Below are 24,777 nucleotides of genomic sequence, written 5' to 3'. Positions count from 1 at the left end.
GCATGACCTGAACCGAAGTGGGATGCTCAGCCAACTTAGCCACCCAGGTGCCCCAGAAACAATTCTTTAGAGAAAGCCTCCTGCCGTCGCCCCTGTCCACCTCCCCTTATCCCCAGCCTCCAGCTCCAACCCTGGGCACTCAAGCACATCTCCAAAGCTTGTCTCCCTGCAATGGGATTGTGCGTTTGTCTCCCCTAACAACTGCCCACTCCTGAGGGCAGGGATGGTGCCTAAATCCCCTTATTTTAGGGGTGTATGTTAATCCCAAACTGGATTCTGACTCAGCCAACAAACACTTATTAGACGCTTACTACATGTGTATACATAAAAATTTAACAAGTTATGGCCCCTCGGAAATACAAATTAAGAAAATACACCCTAGGGAAAAAAGGCTTTCCTCTCCAAATAGATGTTGTTACCTTTGTGATTTACATCTCTGCTCCCAGATCTAATTCACTTGTGAGTATCCTCAGAACATCTCCACATGGCACATTTATCCTCAGGGTGTTGCTTTATGGTTAAGACAGTAGCCTTTAAAATTTTTTTTAATGTTTATTTATTTTTGAGAGAGAGAAAGAGAGAGCACAAGCAGGGGACGGGCAGAGAGAGAGGGAGACACAGAATCCAGAAGCAGGCTCCAGGCTCTGAGCTGTCAGCACAGAGCCCGACGCGGGGCTTGAACCCACGAACTGCGAGATCATGACCTGAGGCGAAGTCGATCGCTTAACCCACTGAGACATCTGGGAGCCCCAAGAAAGTGGCCTTTAAAGACAGCCTGGGTTCAGATTTGGGCTCTGCCACCTGTGTGACTTTGGGTAAAGTACTTGACCTTATTCTCAGTTTTCTTACACTTACCTATTTTTTAAACTGAAGTATAGTTGACACACAAATGTTACATTCGTTTCAGGTGTACAACTTAGTGAAAGGACAACTCTATACGTTATGCTATGCTCACCCCAAGTGTAGCTACCATCTGTCACCATACAACACCGTTACATTGGTTTTCTTATATTTATACCGGGGGTAGTAATGAGACCTGCCTTAAAGGTTGTGTGAGGATTAATTATGCCTTAGTAACTATTTATCTTGGGCCATTGCTGTTACCCATAATTGAACACAGTGCCTTCCAAGAACCCTTCTTAGTGAGCATTATTATCCCCACCTTATTGATGAGGGGACAATGAGGCTCCATTGTCAACTACACAAGGCCACTCTGTTGGTACGTTACAATGTTACAGAACCTGGTCTGAATCACCTGGTGGAAGAACCAAGCGTCACTTGGGGATCTTGGAAGGCGGGAGGTTTATTTCACTCATCACTCTCCAGAGGTCTGAGCCCCCAAGCATAAGCAGAGGGAAATTTATAGTCTGTTACTTCCGCATTGCGCATCAGTAGTAATTTGGCGCATGTGGCAAGTGGGGCGGGAAGAAGAATCCGGAAGGGAGTCTTTGGGTGGGGACTGGAATGCCCCTCTTAGTCCTGTTGGCCATCTTCTAACATAATTTTTCCCTATCCACAAAACTTGGCTGTAAACACAGATCTGCCACCAAGTCCACTGCCTTTCCAATTACACTAGGGAAAAATCAACCTGGTCCTCCCAAATTTTTGCCAGTCTGCCAACGCTTAAAACCAACTCCTACCCATTAAGATAGTCCTATTCACCTTGACAAGTACCTAAATACAAGTAAATTCCTTTGTCATTATATTAATAATAAAAGCTAACATCATCGAGTTGTGCGTTCTCTACATTTTGCTAAGCACGTGTCTTTCATTGTGTTCTTTAACCTCTATGAGGCACTTATTATTTTCAGATGAGGAAACCCAGGAGGTTAAGTCACTTGCCCAAGGACATAAAGCAGTGGTTAAGCCTAGACTCTGACTCCAAAACCATTAAAGGTTCTTAACCTCTCTGCCAGGCACTGGGATCTCCCTGACCAATACAATTTCATTTAAAAAATAAAATTATTAACCAACTTACCCACTCTTTATTTCATTGCCATTTACTCATAGAAGAAAGAACATGTTAACACAAAAACTGTTGAGAGCTCATAATCTCAGAGTAAAATAATTAAATATATTTAACTTTATAAAACGTTCCAGACATTGTTTGGTTTTTTGTTTTTGCGTTTGTTTTGTTTTGTTTTGTTTTTTTACTTTTCTATGTGAACTGGTGGAAGCTTTGTCTCCATCACTGCCCCCCTGCCACCATTTTCTCCTTGTCCTTCCTTACCTAGTCATCTCCAGCTTTTCCACTTTGTCATGTCTTCTCTTTGACTATTCCTCCAACTTGGTCCTTCCTTCAGAGCCAAGATGACTGCCCCACAAGCAGCACTGGAATCATTTAAACTGGAAGGAAGAAGCCTGAATGCAAATGTAAGAGGGGGGCTTGGTCCTACCCAGACCACGAGGAAAGCAGCGACGGATCTGGGAAGCTTCCATGCTGATTAAGGGGTTGTAAAGGGAGACCATGGTGCACGATGGCATGTGACATAGAGTCCAGGAAAATGGAGGATGATAAGGGCAGGAAAAGGGCCAAAGGGCTTCTCCAGTTCTACCTTCTTGACATGGAGACAAGAGGGAGGGAATGGCCCCGTTATAAGAAGGAGCAGGGTGACAAAGCAAAGAATGTTTGCATTGTATTAAAAACCACCCACAGGTTACCTCCTTGTCAATGAGTCCCTCCCACAGGTTTCTTTTGAGTTAACATTGAATTCAGCTCTCCTAAACTCAATCTGAAAAATGGAAGTCACATTCAATTTCACTCATTTATTCAATATTTATTAGGACACTACTGTGGCCAGGCCTTGTAATCTGCACTGGGGAAATGTTACCTTAATAAGATTGGTTTTAACCAGCTTTCAATAGCTCCCAGATGGATGAGACAGACAAAATATGTCGTTTTATTTTTCATTTCCTTTTTGTACATGACTATTACAGTACTCATACCTAGTTGAAGAAATTCCTGTATTTTCTTTTTTTATTATTTCTTTTTTTTAAACATTTTTATTTGATGTATGCATAGTTTTTTTTTTAACATTTATATATTTTTGAGAGATGGACAGAGTGCGAGTGGGCAGGTGGCAGAGAGAGGGAGACACAGAATCCGAAGCCGGCTCCAGGCTCTGAGCTGTCAGCATAGAGACCTACATGGGGCTCGTACTCACAGACTGTGAGATCATGACCTCAGCCAAAGTTGGTGGCTTAACTGACTGAGCCACCTAGGCACCACTCTTTTTTTGTTTTTTAAAGTTTATTTACTTATTTTGAGAGACAGAGACAGCACGAGAGGGGATAGGGCAGAAAGAGAGAGAGAAAGAATCACAAGCAGGCTCTGCTTGAACCCACAAAAAAACCACGAGATCGCCACCTGAGCCAAAACCAAGAATCGGACACTTAACCAACTGAGCCACCCAGGAGCCCCTGTATTTTCTGTCTATGGTAATATTAACAATGGCATGAAGTACTTTCTCCGTGCGAATGTCAGCTGATGTGCAGTGAGCATTCCTCCATGCCAGACATTCTGTTAAGCGCTGTGTATAAATCATCTCATTGAATGAGAACAATGCCTGGAACATAGTAGGGGATCAATAACTAATGGACAGATGAATGGATGAATGAATGAATGAATGAATAAATGATTCTTCACTACAGCTCTATGAGGTAGTTTCTATTATCATCACCATTGTATAGATGAGGAAACTGAGGTACAAAGTACCTCAGTACAAAGTAGTTAAGTAACCTGCTTAAGACAACATGGGTTCTGACTTCATGACTTTAGAGGCATAAAAGTGATAAAGAATAAAAAACACTTTCTGGGACACCTGGCTGGCTCAGTCAATAGAGCATCAACTCTTGATCTCAGGTTCGAGTTCAAGTCCCGTGTTGGGTGTGGAGCCTACATTTAAAAAAAACAAACAAACAAAAAACAAACAAATAAAACTTAAAAAAAAAAAAAAAAGGAAAAACTTCCCAACTAATGAAAGCATTTAAGGATATTTTGGTGCCAAGAGTAATAAAAATCAAGCAAATAAGTCCAAAAGGCACAAGAGACCTGCCCGAAGTGAAAAGGTAAAAAAGATCAGAAATGATGAGCCAGAAATAGAACCTGGGCCTCTTCTAATCACTCTGCATCACACCAGTTTTAATTCCCATGCGTGAGCAGGTCATACCTCAAAAAGATACTCAACTTAGTATCAGCAATTGCTTCAGCACTGAGGATGCCCCATTGGCTGGTCCAGAACATAGTTGTTCAGGAATGAAAAGGGGGAGAAAGAAAAATGTGGGAAAGGGTCTCAAAGAATTATCTATGGTGAGGTGACTGACAAAGCCCCAGTGACTGTCCAGACATGACACCATGCAAACCACTGTGACTATAGTTTTGGACAGTTTGTATTTTGAACAGTTTGAGACCCTTCATAAGTACAATTATCCCCTTATTCCTGGTGATTAATAAACATATTCATGATAAATTTCATCCTCGATGGGAACATACCTAACAAATTATCTATAAGCAGAAAGTTGGACATGATTACTTAAAGAATAAACAACCCTGCAGAAAAAAATGGAAGCGAGACACGGGGAGGAGCAGGGCCCTGTAGCCCTGGTTAGAATATACAATTTGCCCCCATCTCCTAAATAGGTAGTTATACTTCATGTGACTGATGCCCAGAAGAACATTTAATCTGCAATGTCTATTTTAGTGAGCTCTTCCACTGGCACATTCGCAAGACTGGGTTTTGTTATTTTGGAGGGAGGTGTTTGGATGGGGGAATAGGGGCAAATGTAGGGGGTGGAATTCCCCAAACCAAAAAAGAAGTCAAGCCCTGCCTCCCCCAACCCCCTGTATCAGGAAACATGCATTTCTTTTATGCCCAGTCTGTGCTGCCCCTGTTTGACTTTAGGTCAATGCAAGGAGCATGTGACCTGCTGAAGTTAATTCTACAAAACAATGGATTGAGTTAGCAAGGCTTCATCCTATTACTTTTGATAACAAACTAATTCCTTTTTCTCTCTCTCAGTGAGTTCCTGACACTTTCAACTTTTGGTGTTGCTAGTGAAAAGGAATGAATTAAAATGCAACTAAGTGCATTTCCTAAAAATCTTTGGTGGGTTTAAGGTCATTTTACTTCTTTCCACTAAATGTTTCCCTTTCCCTACTAACTAACTTAGAAGGATAAAATGTACATATGGGGACAGGGGTAGGATTTGACCTCTAAATTCGGGGACTAGCTTACTAATTCAGTCATGTTTGTGATTAGATTCCAAAAGGCATTCCCAACAGAAAGCTGATAAAAGTCTTTAAAAGCCATTCCTGAAAAATCTTCCATGATGTATTGGCAAGTAGAAAACAATTAAGAAGCAATATTCATTACATTACCACAATTTTGCTTGAAGAAATAAAACAAACATATGCAAATACACACATAGGTAAAAAGATTAGGAGGAAATATCCATAAAGGTTAGCAGTAATTATCTTTGGACATAGAGATTGGGAATGGTTTTAACTTTCTACATTTTTTTTTTTGTCTTGGTTTACTTATAATTTTTCTACTTTTAACAACTATTTGCCTTTTATTCAGAAAAATACATTTGGGGCACTTGGGTGACTCAGTGGTTAAGCATCCGACTTCAGCTCAGGTCATGATCTCACGGTTCATGAGTTCGAGCCCCATATCAGACTGTCTACTACTGTCAGCACAGAGCCTGCTTTGGATCCTCTGTCCCCCTTTCTCTCTGCCCCTCCCCCCACTTATGCGCGCGCACAGGCGCGCGCGCACGCGCTCTCTCTCTCTCTCTCTCACTCTCAAAAATAAATAAACATTTTTTAAAAAAAGCAAGAGGGGCATCTGGGTGGCTCAGTGAGGTACATGTCTTGACTTCGGCTCAGGTCATAATCTTGCAGTTTGTGGGTTCAAGCCCCATGTGGGGCTCTGTGCTGACAGCTCAGAACCTGGAGCCTGCTTCAGATTCTGTGTCTCCCTCTCTCTGTACCCCTCCCCTGCTCACTCTCTGTCTCTGTCTCTGTTTCTCTCTCAAAAATAAAATAAACATTAAAAACGTTGTTTTTTTTTAAAGAAAGAAAGAAAGAAAGAAAGACACATTTAAGGCTATTTTTCCTCCTCTAGGGGACTTCAGATCCTGCCCCCCACCCTGTGTAGCTGGGTGAGAACCTCTCCCCATACCTGCCAAAGACTGAAGATTTATTCTCTGAGAGTAAAACAGAGAGTCTCTAGAAGGGGGAGAGACCAGGCACAGCTGAAGACAGAAGTACTATACAGAGTCAAAGGGGATCTGAGTGTAGACGCTGAGATGCCCCACACACACCACACCAGCATGCTCACTGGCAATCAGAGGCCGTGCCTTCACCCTCCAACCAAAAAATGGAAGCATTTCTCTGACAACCCAAAAGGAAGAAAATCTAAAAGATACTGACTCTAGAGTTTCCCTGGCCAGAAGGACTAGCCACATGGCACCCTTTCCCCAATGAACTTCAGTCTACAAGCCCCCAGTCACTTAGATACGAGCAGACAGACAAGACTGACAGATTTCTAGGAAAAGCCTCAAACATTAAAATAGTGACTAAAACACATAGAAAACAAAGTAAATGGAAAGGTAAGATAATAATTATGGTAAACAAGAGTTTATAGGAAAGAAAAAGCAATATCATGGTTTACAAGATGACTCAGCTATGAATGGTCATTGTAATGTAAACCCTCATGCAAACCAATCAAAAGTTATGACATAATTAAATTGGGAGGAGAGAGGGGATGAGAAAGGTGGTATGTGTAGTGGAGCATCCTGGGGGCAGGGAGGAAGAAAGCTAACCTTCATCTTCTGTAGTGAAAAGTTATTACTTAGCGCCTACAGCCGAAAGCTCAAGAGGTCAGCAATGTAAGCATGTCATATAGAAACATGGAGGTCAATATAAAAAGCAGTAGCTGATGTATGAAACTGATTGCCTTTGGGGTGGGGAAAATGGGGGACACAGCGGTAGAGAACTATTGCTTTTCTTTATAAACCTTGTGGAACCATTTTATTCTTTAAGCTGTAGTCATATATAATTTTGATACAAGAATATAAAAGAAAATGAGAAATTAAAAACGGAAGGCTAGAGCTGGCTTTGACAGCTATACATATTTGGGTTGGAATCCCACTGTGGCATTCACCTAAATCTGACCATGCTTAACTTCCTTATCCTCTACAAGCCTGTTTGTTTCTGTCTGTAAAATCAAGACAATGGTGGCTGTGAAAATTAAATAAGGTTTAATGTGTAAGGTCCTTTGTCCATATTGGACAATTAACGTCAGCTCCTATGTCAAATGGCCAAGGCTCTCAGCCCCTCACGTGACCACTGTAGGAGACTAGCAGTCAGAGTTTTTCTGCCCTGAGAGCAGAGTTCTACTTACAGCAATGTCCAATTGTTTGAAGAAGGAGATTTGAAATCAATGTTTCTCAATCTTCAACAAGCTATAGATCCCTTTCAAAGGAGAAACAAAATAAAACACCAAACTCTTAGGGATCCAGGGTTGACTTAGACTTTTTAATTAAAATATGACTTAAATATTATAATACTATTTTATATGCATTAACTCCTTATGTACATACAACTTAAGCAACAATAAAGTAAAAATAAATTTAAATGAAAACCAAATCACAAAACCAGTGGAATTCTAGTGAACACTAATTTTTTTAAAATTCGTTTATTGATTGATTGATTGAAGTAATTTCTACACCCAATGTGGGGCTCAAACTCATGACCCGGAGATCAGCAGTCGCATGCTCTTCCAACTGAGTCAGCAAGGCGCTCCCAAGTGAACACTTAATTTAATGTGATAGTTGGTAACATTTTGCTGAAACCAAATCGTGGCTCTTCGAGAGCATAGGCAATAGCAGATTCTCATGGGTCCCCATGCCCAGGCCACTGGGTGCTAGTTGGTGACCCAATTTCTCACTGTTTTTCTTTGAATCCTCCTTCCACAGCTGGCTGTGGGACTCCTGAGCCTTTGCATGGTGCTAGCATGTATCCTATACATCAGGTCTACTAATGCTTTTTTCTTGTTAGCCAGGTACGATGAACATAATACAATTTGGCTCAAATTTAATCGTAACAGAAACTCAGGCTCAAAATGGAGAAAACCACTAAATTAAAAATCATCATGGAAAACTATAAATCCCTGAATGGAACAACTTGGTGGTTAATTAAGGCCTCCTGGAAGCTTTAACCCAAAGTCAAGAGTAAGACTTTTCCAGGCAGCAGGACCACCTTCCCTCTCCCCTGGTCTCCCCATCCCCTCCACAGTGTCCAGTCAAAACTGCTGCTTTATTATGGTTTTACCATATACCCATGGGACACCTAATAAGCATTAATGAAGATTATGTTCTTTCTATACCCAGCTGTTCCTCATTCTATTATACTACTTGTGGTGGCTCCTTGGTTTGCTTTCTTCCTTTTTTTAAAATTGCTTTCTTTTTCAAAATACATATTATGATCTTTTTTGCATACACAAGACAAAAACCAAAGACATGTTATCAGACTGGTCAAAAGGCACAACATCACCTTATAACAGAAAATATTTGCTGACCTCTTTGATACTAGAAAAATATCTGTGTATTTTAATGGAATTTAGTATGTATGCTTCTGATGTATTAAAAACAAACTCAACAAACTGTCCCTTTGTGGAATGACTTAATTCCCAAGGTTTTTGAGCCTTCCATAGGAAGAAGGTACCATCAAAAGAAAAAAATACATAGTATATCCAAACTTCCCCAATCCAGCCTCTGCTCTTACCCTCCAAGCCAGGCAGTTTGACAGGAAGATAATCTCAGACATGGCAGGCTGTGTCCTCTGGCCACAAACACCCAGTCACATAGGTTCTGTGCTAAAGGCCAGGGGGTGAAATGTCCTTCATAGTTCAAGACATCTCTTTTTGCAGTCACAGCTGTCCATAGAAGTTACGACAGTTTAGGCAATCATGGCTATTTCAAGGGCTCCAGGTTGCTGCTCTGGATGGAAGGAAGATTAAAAGAAGTTGTCTCTGTTCATATAAAAAAAGCTTACGGCTCTACACTCATTTGTTCCATAAATACATATTAAACAACTACCGTGTGAGGTTCCATGTGTCTATTAGGCAGTGTAAGGGATGAAGAAGACATATACCCTGCCTTAGAGAAACACATTTTCTAGAGGAGGGGATAGAAATAAAAGCAAGTGCCTGCAAAGCAGTGTGAGAACTGCTGATTGATAGATAATGTGCTATGGGAGCACAGAGGAAGGAGCAACTCCACTTACCTGGAGTGACTTTGAGTTGATCTTTTGGCTGAATTAGAGTCTTCAGCTTAACAAGAAGGGGGGGGGGGGAGGAGTCCAGGCAGAGGATATAGCACAGAGGCATAACAAAGCTTGGATCACGCAGGGAAGAGTAAGTAGGTCTGGGGTTACATAATGTATAGTAGGTAAAAATAACCAGAAAAGACATCCTAGGGTAGATGATTAAGTTTGGGTTTTTCCTATTGGTTTCAATTTGATGGGTGTGTGTGTGTGTGTGTGTATATATATATATACACACACACACACACACAGGACAATATTTATGTAAATGAAACATTGTTCTAAATTTTGAGAATATAGAGATAGTTTTTTGCAGTGCTTCTTAAAAGAATACACAAAGCACATAATAACTCACAAAAAGCACTTTTACAGGGAACTATAATAGTATTGACTAAGTATTGCTCATGATTTTTCAACGAATAAAATCTGGAATAGCTCGAAGAATAGACAGGCTGCATGGCCTTCAAATATTTCTTCATAGATAACATTTCTATCAAGCAGGACATTGATAAGATCTGGACAAAAAAGTGGTTGGTTGATTTTGTGTTCTTTGCAGATTCTTTTGGGTTTTTTTAATGTTTACTTATTTTTGAAAGAGTGAGCGATTGGAGGAGGGGCAGGGAGAGAGAGGGGGAGACAGAGAATCCCAAGCAGGCTCAGTGCTGTCACCTCAAAACCCGATGTGGGGCTTTAACTCATGAACTGTGAGATCATGACCTGAGCTGAAGTCAGACTCTCAACTGAATGAGCCACCCAGGCGCCCCATATTCTTTGCAAATTCTTAAGTCTAAAATTGATTTTGGTGGTAATTGGTAGGCATTAAAGAGTTGCAATCCGTGTGCTGATACAATTAATATGTATGAATATTAGGAGGGAGTGGTAGGAGAAGCAGAGAGATCCATGAAGAGTTTATTACATTTTCTAAGGTTAAATAAAGGGCACAACTGAATTATGTCATGAAGGTAAACGTGCAGGAGTCTACAGATATTAAAGTGGTAAAATTTGCTAAATCTTTGAGACCAGTTAGTTCTGAGGAGTGAGAAGAAGTAAGAGGAATCTAAGAAGACTCCCAGATTTCTGACTTAAGTATCTGGGTGAGCTTTTTAAAGTTTATTTTATTTTATTTTTTTAGTAATCTCTACACCCATCATGAGGTTCGAACTCATGGCCCAGAGATCAAGAGTCGCATGCTCTATGACTATGCCAGGTAGGTGCCCCCAAGTATCTGGGTGAGCTTTAGTTCTCTTCACTGGAATAGTGAAGAACAGATTGGGAGAGTTATGATGATAAGTTCTGGTACAACTTGATTTTAGGACATGATGAAAGACTGGATGTAATTCATCTTTTTAATATGCTAAGAAGAATAATGTTGAGATAACAATGGGACCAAACATTGCTATAGCCACATTAGGAGGCATTTTGGCAGTATCTAATATAATATTAAAATGTACACACCACATGACCCAACAGTGCCATTTCTCAGTATCAACCTCAGAAAAAAGCACATGCCCTAGGAGGAAGGTCCAAGGAGGTGCATTGCAGCATTACTGGTAATCACACACACACACACACACACACACACACACAATTCAACCTACTGAAATGTAGTTTGCTAGGGAAATAGTTTTTAAAAACCATGATAGTGTTTTCAGACTTACTGAAAATTAAAATCACCCGGGATATTGGTTGAAAATAATTTCTTCATCCCCCTTCCCAGTCCTACAGAAACAGATTCTCTTGGGGCAGGCCGTGAATAGGTCTGGGTGATTTTTTATCATCAGAAATGTTTCTGAAAAACTTATGAAAAGTGTTTCCAAAACCATCTCTAGAAACAAACAAATGCTAGGCAGGATTAAAAAGAATGAGGGTAAATCTCTGTGAAGCAACTCAGAATGAGCTCCAAGATATATTGAGTGATAAATGCAGACTGCAGAATGAACACACAGTGTGATACCATTATGTAACCACAGACCCACACACAGAACAATATATTTCTAGAAGTAAATATGGGCTTGGTGGTGGTGATTTCAAAGGGAACTTCTGTTATGACTATAATGGTTCATTTTTTTAAGATCAAAAAGTATTTGTGCATTAATTCTGTAATTAGAAGCAGATATTTATTTATTTACTGCGGGTGTGGTTGAGGTGATGATGAAGGTAGCCTGTGCAAAACACAGCTTGTGCTAAACCACAAATACCTAGAAGCATATCCTGGATAAATTTTATCTACATAATATTTATGCATCAAATATATGAAACTGTGCTCTACACCAAATGAAGCAGTTCATTGCTTGGGGGGATGTGGCAAGAGAGGCGGCAAGAATGAAGAAGGGCCCAGAAATCCCCTGATATTTCCATGTCTGCTCACCTTTCAAGACCCACTTTGAATACCATCTCTATGGTCCAGTTCCCACAACCTGATTTCATCTCTTTGTCTTCTAAACCCCATCCCAGCCCTTTCATCTGCTTACATCTGTGTATACAGGTCTCATCCTCTCACCACATCATCCCCCTTCCATTCCACTTTGCATTTCCCCAAAGCCCAGCAGTGCCCTGCATACACAGCTCTCAATCTGAAATGATTATTGAATGAAATGCTTCCAGCTATGCCTCAGAGGTCTGAGAATGGTCTTCTACTCTCCACTGCAATTACTGCTCAGTGGAAGTCACTTAGTCCTGTCTACCCTCACATCCTCACCCCATCTCCCCCTCCTCCTCACTGCTGTCTAAAATTCTTACAATGGAAAACATATGTTTTTATTACATAATTAGAGCTAAGGCTCAAAATCCAAAGCCCTAGGGAGAGCCATAAAAAGCAAATGGTTGCATCCCATCCTTCCCAGAGCACAAGATGGACAGGATTTGGGGAGAGGGAATAGATTGTTCCTACATACCTGGGGTTAGATGAAGAGCAGACGTGGAGAATAGAAGCTCTGTTGGCTCCTTGCAAAGGAAAGGTAGGCCTAGAAGAGGGAGCTTTTCTTCATAATCTGTCACCCCAGTCACCACAACCACTTCCACCTTTTGTCTATCCTTTGTAGTTAGCCTAACAAGAACAATCTTGACATGAGACAGCTTATCTCAAGGTCTTACTCTTAAAGTCAGTCCACCCACAGAGATGGGGAACAGAGTTTCACAGTGTTACCCTTCAATCATGTCAAGAGTGCCTCGCTTAGAGGTAAGAAGACATTCCCCAAGAAGCCACGCCATGTCTTCATGTTGTTCCAGACCAGCAGCCACAAAGGAATGGACGAACCATTGTTCTTTATAGAAATCCTATGCCCTGAAACTTCATGTCTTTTGGCATTAGCACTATGGTCTCTCTGCCCTAGTCCTCCCCACAAACACATTGATTTTTATTACTTATTTAAGTTATGTGTCAGTCAGGGTCCTGGCACAGAACATTTGGTATCTCAAACTGGGTAATTTAGGGAGGGGTAATAAAAGGAGTAATTGTAGAGAGCTATGTGGGAAAGCCACCTGCCAGGTGCTGTGATTTCCATTAAGGGAATAAATGCCCTAATCTCAGTCTTCTTCCTTTTGATTTCTTCCCTGTGTCCCATTGGCCAAATCCTACTGGAAGCCACAGGTCAAGGGAGCCCATTGATGAAGTGCATGACATTCAGCTCCCTAGGTCATAAGCAAGTGAAGGATGAATCTGGAGGAGCAAGTAGAGGCTGTCTAGCACAACTGCCGTGTCTGTCTGTCTGTCTCTCTCTCTTTTTATATTTAAATTTTAGTTAACATACAGTGCAATATTGGTTTCAGGACTAGAATTCAGTGATTCATCACTTAGAATTCAGTGACTCATCACTTGCTCGTCCCAAGTGCCCTCCTTAGTACTCATCACAAATCTAGCCCATTTCCCACCCACTTCTCTCCGTCAACCTATACTTTGTTCCCTATCATTGAGTCTCTTGTGGGGGAGCCTGGGTGGCCCAGTCGGTTAAGAGTCAGACTCTTGGTTTCAGCTCAGGTTATGATCTCACAGTTTCATGAGTTTGAGCCCCACGTTGGGCTCTGTGCTAACAGCGCAGGGTCTGCTTAGAATTCTCTCTCTCTCTCTCTCTCTCTCTCTCTCTTTCTCTCTGCCCCTGCCCCAATCTCGCTGTCTTTGTCTCTGTCTCTCTCAAAATAAATAAATAACTTTGGTTATTTTTCCCTCTCTTGTCTCCCCCCCGCCTTCTTATATGTTCATCTGTTTTGTTTCTTAAATTCCACACATGAGAGAAATCATATGGTATTTGTCTTTCTCTGATTGTGCAATGTCCGTCTCTTGCTCAAGAAAGCAAGAGCAGCGACATTGCATATACAAAGCCATCTCCAGTCTGGAGCAGCCGCGCCTTCCACCTCCTCTCCCACCATTCTTAACCATGTGACCATGCTCCGCTTAAGACACAGGACAGTGTCCCTGCCCAGGCTTCATCCTTTGTATACTTATGCCCACATTGTGCTTCCTCTTCTGCCTGGACCACCCTCTCTCCCTTTCCTCTTGGAAAATTTCTACCCATCTTTCAAGGTGAGACTCCATTTCTCTTTGGAGCTTCTCCTGATCCATCATACCCTTTTCACACAGGCTTCATCGCTTCTGCCTACATAATACTGAAGCACCGTGAGCATATACTTTTATTCAGGACTTTATTCATGTACATTTTCCCTGCTGCTATGTAAGCATTGCTCACAGATGAAGATTCCATCTCATCATTACTATTAACAACCACTATTATCATTTTCCGACTACTAATTATGTGGTAGACCTGGGCCCTTTAATCCACTCTTTTGTCTATGAGGCAGACACCTTGTTTTTATCCAATGTACTGATGTAAAAACTGATTTTCGGAGAGACGGACCAGCGTGCATAATGTCACTCAGCTAGTAACCAGTGGAGCAGTGGTCGCTTAAAGCAGCTAAACTTGGATTCAAACCCATGCCCTTCTAACTCCCAACCTGAATGGTGAAATTGAAAGTAACCACAGTGAATTTAAGAAATAAAACAAAGCAAACAGAGGAGGAAAAAAAGGGAGAGGCAAACCAAGAAACAGACTCCTAGCTGTAGAGAACACACTGATGGTTACCAGAAGGGAGGTGGGTGGGGGGATGGGTGAAATAGGCAATGGGAATTGAGGAAGGCACTTGTGATGAGCATGGGGTGTTATATGGAAGTGCGGAATTACTATATTGTACACCTGAAACTAACATTACACTATATGTTAACACACTGGAATTTGAGTAAAAACTAAAAAAAGAAAGTAACCATGGTGAATACTGCCTGTCTCAGATTTGCATCCCCAGAGTTGAGCCAGCTCTAGATAATCCATAATTAGTGTCCAAGACGTGTGTTTGAATAAACCCCCAGAAGCATAACATACTGACAGAAATCTCTTGACTATGTGTCTATTTCCCTTAGTATAGGTTAGTCCAAGGCCGTGACTTTCTTTAGTCTTATCTCCATCCTGATAGTTTATAACAAAGTCCCAATTTGCTAACAAAACTAAACTTTGTCTTGACTGTGTTTATTAGTTGCCTTTTCAAACAGAATCATCAGCAAACAGAATCCCTTAGAAGACTAAGGTATTGATTGGTCTTGCTCCCAGAGTACTGAGTTAAAAATTTTTCCTAAGGAAAAAAAAAAAGAAAAGAAGAAATATTTCCCAAGGAATGGAAGGATAGCGTATCAGGAGCTTCTGAGCAACATGTCCTTGTATTTTTACATATGAACCGTGAGAGTACGGAGCTGAGAGACAATATTTTAAAAATTGATCCTGTTATAACAATAACAGCCATCATACATATAGGGTACTTATTGTGTGACCAATTGGTGTTTTACATATATTATTCCTAATTTCTTTAACAGCTCTGCAAGGTAAGTCTTACTCTCCCCATTTTACAGGACAGGAAACTGAGGCTCAGTGAGCCTAAGTTTCCTGTCCAAGGCCTCTCAAAATTCATGCCCAGATTTTCATGGCTTTACCATGATTCCCTGAAACAAAGAAATTAAATGCCATCAACTATAACAGAACCAATATCATCATGAGGGACATCTAATAATGTAGAAATTTTATGGCTAATCAAAGTAATTCTAACTGTCAAATATAATTGTAAAACACAAGGAAGGTCTCAGTATCCTAAAATAACATTTTTCTTCACATTATGACCTCATTTAAACTTTCCTTTTACATCTTTGTAAATTAGGTAAGAGCAGTGTTATGATCTCGTTTATAGATGAAGAAACTGAAGCTCAGAGAAACTAAGCAGCAGGTAGCAGTGGGATTTGAACCCAGGTCTTTTGCTTTCAGATCTAGTAAACTGAAATGCAAAAGCATCGTTATTGTGAATTTTTTTTAACCTAGAAGGCAGAAAGTCTGCCATATACACTACTGCTTGTTTCTAAAGAATTGGTTCGTGCCCACTCCCTTGTCCTCATCTGCCCCTCTCCTTGCCATCTCTTTTTCTTACTATTTTCATTTGCTACACAAATATTGTAACAAGAATAAAGGAAATAATTAAAAGAAATTTCACTCATAATTCCTATACCCCAACATATCAATCACTTTTAGGTGTCTATAATTACTATCTAGTCCTTGTCCAAACTTTACCCAAAAAGCACGCACAAGCACACACACACACACACACATACACATACACACATACACACCAAACACTTACACTCCCCTAGGGAGTTATTTGGAACTTGGTGGTGACTAGTGACAAGCACGTGATTCACAGAATCCAGACTGACCCTTGCATGGTTTCCTCTGTAGTGACCTAGATCTTCCCGGGGTGAATCAGCCAACTAGAAAGAAGAGAGCAATGAGGGAAAGGCTGACTCAAAGTCAGTGATTGCTTAGCTAAAGATTTTGACAAAAGCCACCACTACATCCAAATTCCGAATGTGACAACTCCTCCTCAATAAGAAGCAGTGCCTGGTTCTCCGAAGTGAAACTTTCCCGGTCCTTTGACTTTCATCTTAATCAGAGTGATACTGACCAAAATGTTAGCAGTGGTTATCTCTGGATGGTAAGATTATAAGGGATGTTTATGTTCTTCCTGATTCTCTCTTGCATTGTCTGAGTTTTCTGCAATGAACATGTAATATTTTCGTCATAAGATTAAAATCAATAATAATCGTCATGCCGAATAGGATGTGAGGTTGATCTAAAAAAAAAAAAAAAAGGACCTATAAAAATTAGAGTCATGGGGATAGATAATGCAGTCTTCACCACTGGAGGGACAAAAACCCCTCCCTCAGGTCAGAGAGCCTAGAACCCAGGAAGTACAATTTCTAGCTCAGTTCCTTTGTAATATAATATATGCTAACAAGTTTTTGTTTCCTTTTTTTTTTTTTTTAGCTTGCAAAGATTGTTCCTAAACCATTTGTCAACAGAGAAGATTTGATTCTGAGAACATGTTATGGATTTTCTATTGCAATGGTCCAATATAATTTAGTAGACAATAACACCCATAGAAATGTGTGGGAGCTTTGCTGTCAAGTCCTGTAGTGTTTTAATAAAGGAACCTGTCATTTTTCTTCAGCTAAATTTCAGCTAGAAATAATATTAGGTGAGTTTTCATTGCCCTTCATTTCATAGCCTTTCTGTAATTTGGACACCTTAATGATTTCATGCAAAATTCTCTGTCTAAAGAGTCTTGGTGGCTTCTGTCTGATCTTGGTTTTTGCTTTTGATGCGGATTACTTATGTGCATCCATCATGGTAAAAACAGCAGAGTTTGGGCAAACACTGCTCTCAGACCTCCGCTCCCTTTCAGGCCTGGAGATCCTTCATCTAACCCAGTTCCATTCTTGTGCCTCTTCCCGCTGGCTTCCCCAGTGCCATTTTTATTAAAGCCCCAGCTCATCCCACATTCAGCCGCATGACTTCTTACAGGCTTCAGAATAAATCACCACATTGCTCCGATCTTGGCTTCTCTGCCCTCAGCTTTCAATTAAATTTAGAATTGACTTTAAAGGTACAACCTCAATGTACATGGTTGAAAATGACCTTGTTTCCCCTTTCCCACCACCTGCGACTTCCTGCGCAGGGCTCTTATACTCCAGCTCCTGGTTCAAAAAGTAGAAACAGGAATTTGCTACATGCTCCTGTGGCAAACTATAAGTCTCAAGCTGTTTAAAGTCTTTAAAGTCCCATCCAAAAGGTAAAGTACACTCTGCAGAGAGAAATCTGGGGGCCTGAATCTCTGGCTGCCTGTGTTCAGGAAGAGACACAGAAGGAGACGAAGAAGAAGAAGAAGAAGAAGAGAAGGAAGAAAAAAAAAAAACCTTTGAGCTAAACACTTAATTTGTTTAATTTCTATGGTTTGCATTCAAGATGATTCATCTATTTATAATACGCATCACTATTAAAGTAATTATATTAAGTTAATATAAATGATGTATGACAATATTATAAGGACGCCAAAGCAGACTTTAACATCAAAACTGACTTTCATCTTTTGTCTTGTCATTTGGCTTCCCACTCTTAGCAAGGAATAGAGCATATAAGCAGCAGGTTTGGGCTATTCAGAATCGGACACGCTCCTGCCAATTTCTCCCTCCTCCCTTTGGAAGACTTTACCAATCAGAAGGACCGAACTGGAAAACCTGTCTTACTCTATTCAAAACCATTAATATTTCAAGGTGCTTACTTGTATCTAAGAGTAATAAGTTTCCTCCCAATCTGGGAAAGAAGAAGGAAAGAATGATTTGATTGCCTAAAAAAAGGATAAAACAAGATCTGCTATGTGAAAAAGATGTATACATTCAAAGTGCTCTATAAGTATAACAGGGCAGTTTATTAATTCAACCATTGATTAGTTATTATCTACTATGCATCAGGGTCCAAGGAAGCTGTACAGTGTTTGTGAGATTGAACCTTCATTTTCTCGCCTCTAAAATGGGAATAGAGACACTTTATTTCAGGGTGTGTGAGAATCAAGTGGAAGAATAAATGTAAATCACTTAAAATCAGTTCTTGGCACATAATAAATACTGAGTGAATAGCTTTATATACAAATATGAAAGAAGTATCCCCAAATGCAAAGGGATTTACAGCCTAATGAATTCTTATTCTAAAACCTCTGCCTTTTGTGTTTGACCCTAAAATTTGAAAAGCTTCAAAGTTTTAGCTATGCAAATCTCAGATCAAAATACTTTCCTATTGATTGCCCTTTAGAAAGATTTACTGAGAACATGTGGGTGCTTTACCAAATAAGGAAGAAAAAGAAAAGGAATTAACACATGTTAACTCACTAAATGTATCTCAGTGATTTTGCATCTTATTTTTCCCACTGTCTTATTAAATCCTAATTAATAGATAGGCATGAATAGTCTTATGTCCTAGATGGGGACACCGAGGCTCAGGGAGAGTCAGTAACCTCCCCATCATCACAGGGCTAGGAAGTGGAGAGGATGGGATTCAAACCATGGTATGTGGTTTCAGAGTCCATGCTCTTGTCCAGCATTGCCAGCTGCCCCCTTCACCCTGTTACGTCCAATGGAAGGAGATCTGTAATCCTCATCTGAAAAGACAAGAGTTACATGAGATCTTCTTCAAGTAGAGGGGGACATTTTTTAGAAGAAAAATATTGCAACTATTAATTTCTTGCTTAATCTTCTGAACAGCAGAATAATAGTGGGATTCCTTCCTTTCCACTTAAAGTCTTCCAGGTAGAACCTTCCTTTTTCAGTTCTAAAAGATCACTGTTGACACGGACATTTTTGAGGTCTTGGATTCTCCTTCCCTTTAATAGTGCTTATGCTTTTCTGGGAAAGGAAATCACACAAAAATTTAAAACTGTGAATCAAAAAGTTAGGAAAGAAGGTTCCACTGAACAACCCTTGTTTTGAAAGCCTGCAGCCATCCCTGGTATTAGCTGATCTCTTTGCACCTCTACATTTTATAGCCTTCCTCAAACTCCACTCTTCCTAAGTGAAACATTCCTGCTCCTAGTTCAACCTCCCTCCCTGGACTACAGGAACGATGGTGATAGCTTGTGTAAGTCCAACCAGGAGTCCAAGTGCCTACCGAGGCTAAAGACATGTTTGCTGGGCAGGGCTGATGGATAGCTCCTTAGGATACTAACAGTGTTTAGGGAGTTGAGTTCTCTTCTGCGCCTACCCCTGACTATAGATGAGGAAGACCACAATTGGTCAAAACCAGCTAATTAAAATTGAGTCACTCCGTAGAAGGCCAAATGGCCCTAGATAAATAGAAATTTTTCATTCTTACCTGCCCCCCATTCTCCTTCCTTTCCTTCTCTTTGTCTCTTTTTTAGTTCTAGAAATAATTATCCTTTTTTGACTGCCTACATAAAGGCACCCCACAGTTCATCTCACTTGGCAGTAGCCTAAACAGCTCCTTATCCTTTCTATATAGACTTTATTTACTTTTTAAAAAACGTACAAAATACTGAATTTATTGCTCTTTTTGCTGTACTTGGTATATCCACACTGTATTACACTTGAGCCGTTAATCTTGTTGCTTCATCACCATTAACTGGTTCATTTTCTTCTTTTCTTTCATTCCTTCCTGTTAACGTTTCTTTATTTTTGAAAGGAGAGTGCATGAGCAGGGGAGGGGCAGAGAGAAAGGTGGACAGAGGATCCGAAGTGCTCTGAGAGCAGACAGCCCCAGGCGGAACTCGAACCCATGAACCACAAGAGCATGACCCGAGCCAAAGTCAAATGCCCAACTGACTGAGCCACCCAGGTGTCCCTAATTGGTTCATTTTCATGTCACTGCTGAGGAATCAGCTGTTTCTGCAGAGGTTCAGGGGAAAGGCCTTTTGAGAAATGTGGAAGTTTCTTTTGTACATCTACAAAAGCTTTATTCACTGTTAACTTTTTCATCACTCACAATGTTTATCTTCATAAGATTGGTGGGAACTGGTTTTGCTTTGTTTTTCGTCTTACAGTTCTTTTGCCTGGCTGTATGGAATACATTCCTGGACTTCTGCCCTCTTAGTTTGTTCTTGGCCATTGTCTTCCATACCCTTGCAGCAACTCATGCTTCAGGCAAGACATCTGCCTTTCTGTATAGACTTTAAAGTTCAAGGATGAAAAAGAATGAAGGATGAAAATAACTAGCAACCAGAAAGAAATTTAGTTATTTATCACTCCAGTAGTTGTGTGCGTTTATGTGTGTTTTAATGTTCCAAAACTCGGAAATTGAACCCATCATTCACCAGGACATATTTTTTTACTGGCCAAATATATTTACAATAAGGTTGTCATTCCTTTTATGTGTATATCATTTTCCATTTCAAAGCACTTTCACATGCACAACAGCTAGACTTAAATCATAGCACCCATTTTGCAGATCTGGAAACTGGACTCAGATGGACAAAGGGGCATGCCAAGGTCGCAGACCTAATGAATTAGTCACCGCACCAGAATTAAAATCTGGCTTTCTTATTTATTATGAGCTTCTTTTGTGGGTGGAAATGGGGTACTACTCTCTATACAAGGTTTATATCCTAGTCTTCGAGATTTCCTCATGGGGGGAGAAAAGTACTATTCTACAAGCAATGTCTTGGAGCCGATGTCAGGAACAGACTTTCAGGTAGTGTACCAGCGGTATACCCTACTTAATATGACTTATGGCTTCACAGGATTGAAAGATATTTTGTGGCAAAAAGACCTGAAATCACCATTTAATAGAATATAACCACGGAAAAGTTATTTGACCTCTTTGAGTTTGCTTCCTCACCTACAAAATGGTGACAATATTGCTAATCCCACAGGGCTGGTATAAGGCTTAAATAAATGACATTCGCAAAGCACTCTGCTAGTAGATTGTAGATGCTTGGTGTTAGAATTCTTTTCTTTCTCTTGAAAGAAAACGTGCTGCCAGAATTAGAGAGTCAGGAGACTAAGGTTAAGGGAGGCTGAGGTACCAGGATTCCCTCTCCCTTCTCAAGGACCCTCCACCTGCAGGCCATAGCTCCCTCCCAAACTGTAAGACTCAGGAGGTAGGGATAGGTAGGTAAAGGTCAGATCACAGGAACCCTGGTAGGCCATGGCATGGACTTCAGAGTGACCTGATCAGAAAGCAATTTGAGGTTCTTTTTTCTGTTCCTCCAACTCACCAAGCTTGTTCCTACGTCGGGGCCTTTGCACTTCCTCATTCCTCTGCTTGAAACACATGAACTGGGGCGCCTGGGTGGCTCAGTCAGTTGAGTGTCTGACTTCGGCTCAGGTCATGATCTCGCAGTTTGTGAGTTCAAGCCCCGCGTCGGACTCTGCTTGCTGACAGCTCAGAGCCTGAAGCCTGCTTCAGATTCTGTGTCTCTCCATCTCTCGGCCCCTCCCCTGCTCATGCTCTGTGTCTCTCTGTCTCTCAATAATAAATAAATGTTTAAAAAAAAAAAAGAAACACATGAACCTTAGGTGGTCACATGGCTCACTCCCTGACTGCATACTGTGCCATTCAAGGAGGCTGTCTCTATCCAAATTAATTAAAATACCATCGCCCTGACTACTAGTCACTCTTCAATCCCTTAGCCTTTTATCTTGATTGGATTTTTTTTCCTCAACACTTACCAATACCTGAAATTATACTACATATTTACTTAGTTATTGTCTATCTCTTCTGCTAGAATGTAAGCTTCATAAAGACAGGGACCTCATCTGCCTCGTCACTCTATTTCCCCGATACCTAAAGGAATGAAAGGTAAATAGTAGGTGTTTAATAAATAATGAATGAGTGAATGTGGATATTGTTATATAAATGAAATAATGTATTCTAGGACCAGTTATTAGTTAGCACTGTGGATTTCTCAGACTGCCACCTTTATATCTGATTTTAACTGCTAAGTGCATTTTCAGCATTACATTAGGATCCTTATAAAGAATGACTTATAGGGGCACCTGGGTGGCTCAGCTGGTTAAGCATCGGACTCTTGGTTTCGGCTCAGGTCATGATCTCACAGTTTCGTGAGTTCGAGCCCTGGGTCGGACTCTGTGCTGCCAGCACAGAGCCTGCTTGGGATTCTCTCTCTCCCTCTCTCTCTGCCCCTCCCTGACTCACATTGTCTCCGTCTCTCTCAAAATAAATAAATAAACTTAAAAAAAATTTTTTTTAAAAAAAGAACAATTGTAAATGACATATTCCAAGAAATAGTATAAACATGAACTATTCTCTAAAATTGGCAATTTCACTTAGAATGATGCCAAAGGCGAGATGGCAGGAAGAATTCTAAAGCATAGACCTGATCTTATCACCTGTCTGCCCCACTCTTCAGTGCCTGCCATCATTCTGGGCAATCTTCAAAAACTCTGCTCTGAAGGACCCTTGAGATCTCTTCAGAGCTCTTGTGTGTCCCCTTGCATCATTTCCTATAGAGGGCACCTGTTCCCCCACTTGATATTAGTAACACCTCTTTTCATTCTCACAAGTGTCCTGATTTCAGTCATGATATATATGGTCATCCTACTTGTTTCACCCTTTTCCACAAGGCCTTCACTCTAACCAGACCTATCCACCAGCAGGTCTCCAAACAAGAAAGATTCTTTTGTACCTTTCTTTGAGCAATTTTTCCTCAGCCTAGGATACCTTTCATTCTTCCAGATTCCAACTCTAGTATCAACCCCTCTAGAAAGGCTGTCCCAGAAATTTTCCTCCAGCCTAATTTAGATTAGGCAAACACCCCAGGCTGCTTTGGAATTGCTTGAGGAGCTTTTTGAAAATACAGCTTTCTGGGCCCCTCCACCTCATGTTGGGATTCAGCAAGTCTGGCGTGGGGCCCAGGAAATCTGCTTGCCCCCCCGCAACTGTTCCCACAATATCTTCCGTATACTCTTCCAGGTATCTCTCTGTTGTAAGCTACTTAACTGTTTCTTTCAGGCATCTATAAACTCCTTGTGGGCACGATCCATGGCCCTCACCTTCAGTGAGTCTCCACTTACTAGAATCAGCACTCCGTAAATGATACATGAAGAAATGAATAATAACGGCAAACATTTACAGTAACACTTATCATGTGCCAGGCACTGTCCTATGTGTTTTTTTGTGTATTAACTCATTATTTCAGAAGATATTTTAGCCCTTAAGGGCATAGTCATTAACTTGTAAGATAAAGGATATTAGGAACATTAAGGTACTAAGAATTAACTCTAGAAAGTGCAAGGTGTAATATATAAATTTTTTTTAAGTAAACATTTTTTTCACAAACCTTTTTTTAATGTTTATTTATTTTTGAGAGAGTGTGAGTGGGGAGGAGCAGAGAGAGAGAGAGAGAGAGAGAATCTTAAGCAGACTCAGTGGTGTCAGCATGGAAGCAGCCGACACGGGGCTCATACTCACACGGTGAAATGATGACCCGGCCGAAGTCAGAGACGTTTAACCGACTGAGCCACCCAGTTGCCCCAGGAAACATTTATTTTAAGACAGAATACTTCTTGAAAGTCTTCTACGTACATTGAATCATGTTGACCCTTTCCCCAAATGAGTACCCAATGTGCCTTCCTGGAGAACTTTGTAAGTCTGACTGAAGTACCTATGATTTCATTGCTATGTCTGACCTTTCCTGACTGTTCTGTGCTGGGCCATCACCTTGCACCTTCCAGGGTTTTGTTTTCTATCTCAGACCTCTTTAACAAAATGCCTGGGGAAAAGAACAGGAGTGGAGCTTCTTCACTATACCCTTCAACTTTAAATGTTAGCACTCTCTGTGGATATCCTGTAAGATTAAGGGGAGCTCATGAAGGGCTTGTGACTCACAAAGGGCTTAAAGCGTTTTAAATGTACAGTTCTGGTAACGGTGTCAGATTATGGATTTCCAAATGGCAGCCACAATCATGATTTAGAACAGATGGCCAAACCTCAGGCAACAGAATCAACAGAATTTTCTGCCATCCCAAGAGGCTAACAGAATCCAAGAGAAGTATCTGACATCACCTAAATTGGTAAACAGCTCAAAACAATCTTAATTAACAGTTTGCTGGAGCACTTAATGACAGAGAGCATGCCTCAGTAGAAATTGGTACTCTTAGGCAGCTCTCATATATTATTAACTGCATAGGGAAGATGGTCGAATGCCCTAGAAAAAAACAGTCAAAATTAGAAATTAGGAAATCTTGATTTTGGTCCATGCTGCGACACTAGGTGACCTTGGGCAGTAATTTGAACTTTCTGAACCTATTTCCTAGTTTATAAGATGATGTCTAAGTTCCTTCTTTTAGCTTCAAATGTGTACCCCAGGCAACTGGGGGGTCAGGGAGAGCCTAAGTGTAAATGGGTAGAATAAGAATCATGCAAACATTATGGTAAAGTAAAATCCATCTTTCAACATACAAGAGGCTCAGTAGTGAAAGGTAACTCCTATTATTCATGTTGTTCCCAGAGTTCCTATGGCAGAGCATATTATTTTCCTAGAACTATTAATGCTTGCAGCATAGCAAACCATAGTGCCTATGGGTAAAAGGAGCCTTTCTGAAATCAACAAAACCATGT

At 40.7% G+C, this 24,777-nt stretch overlaps 1 pseudogene; it reads right to left on the bottom strand.

Moving 5' to 3' along the window:
- Positions 1 to 19,780: 19,780 nt before the first annotated feature.
- LOC115524243 lies at positions 19,781 to 20,304 on the bottom strand (annotated as a pseudogene).
- Between the last annotated feature and the right edge of the window lie 4,473 nt (positions 20,305 to 24,777).

The sequence above is a fragment of the Lynx canadensis genome, chromosome C2 (genome assembly GCF_007474595.2).
Source record: "Lynx canadensis isolate LIC74 chromosome C2, mLynCan4.pri.v2, whole genome shotgun sequence".
Lineage (NCBI taxonomy): Eukaryota > Metazoa > Chordata > Mammalia > Carnivora > Felidae > Lynx > Lynx canadensis.
The sequence above is the reverse complement of the archived record's forward strand: the minus strand, read 5'-3'. Positions and strand labels throughout refer to the sequence as shown.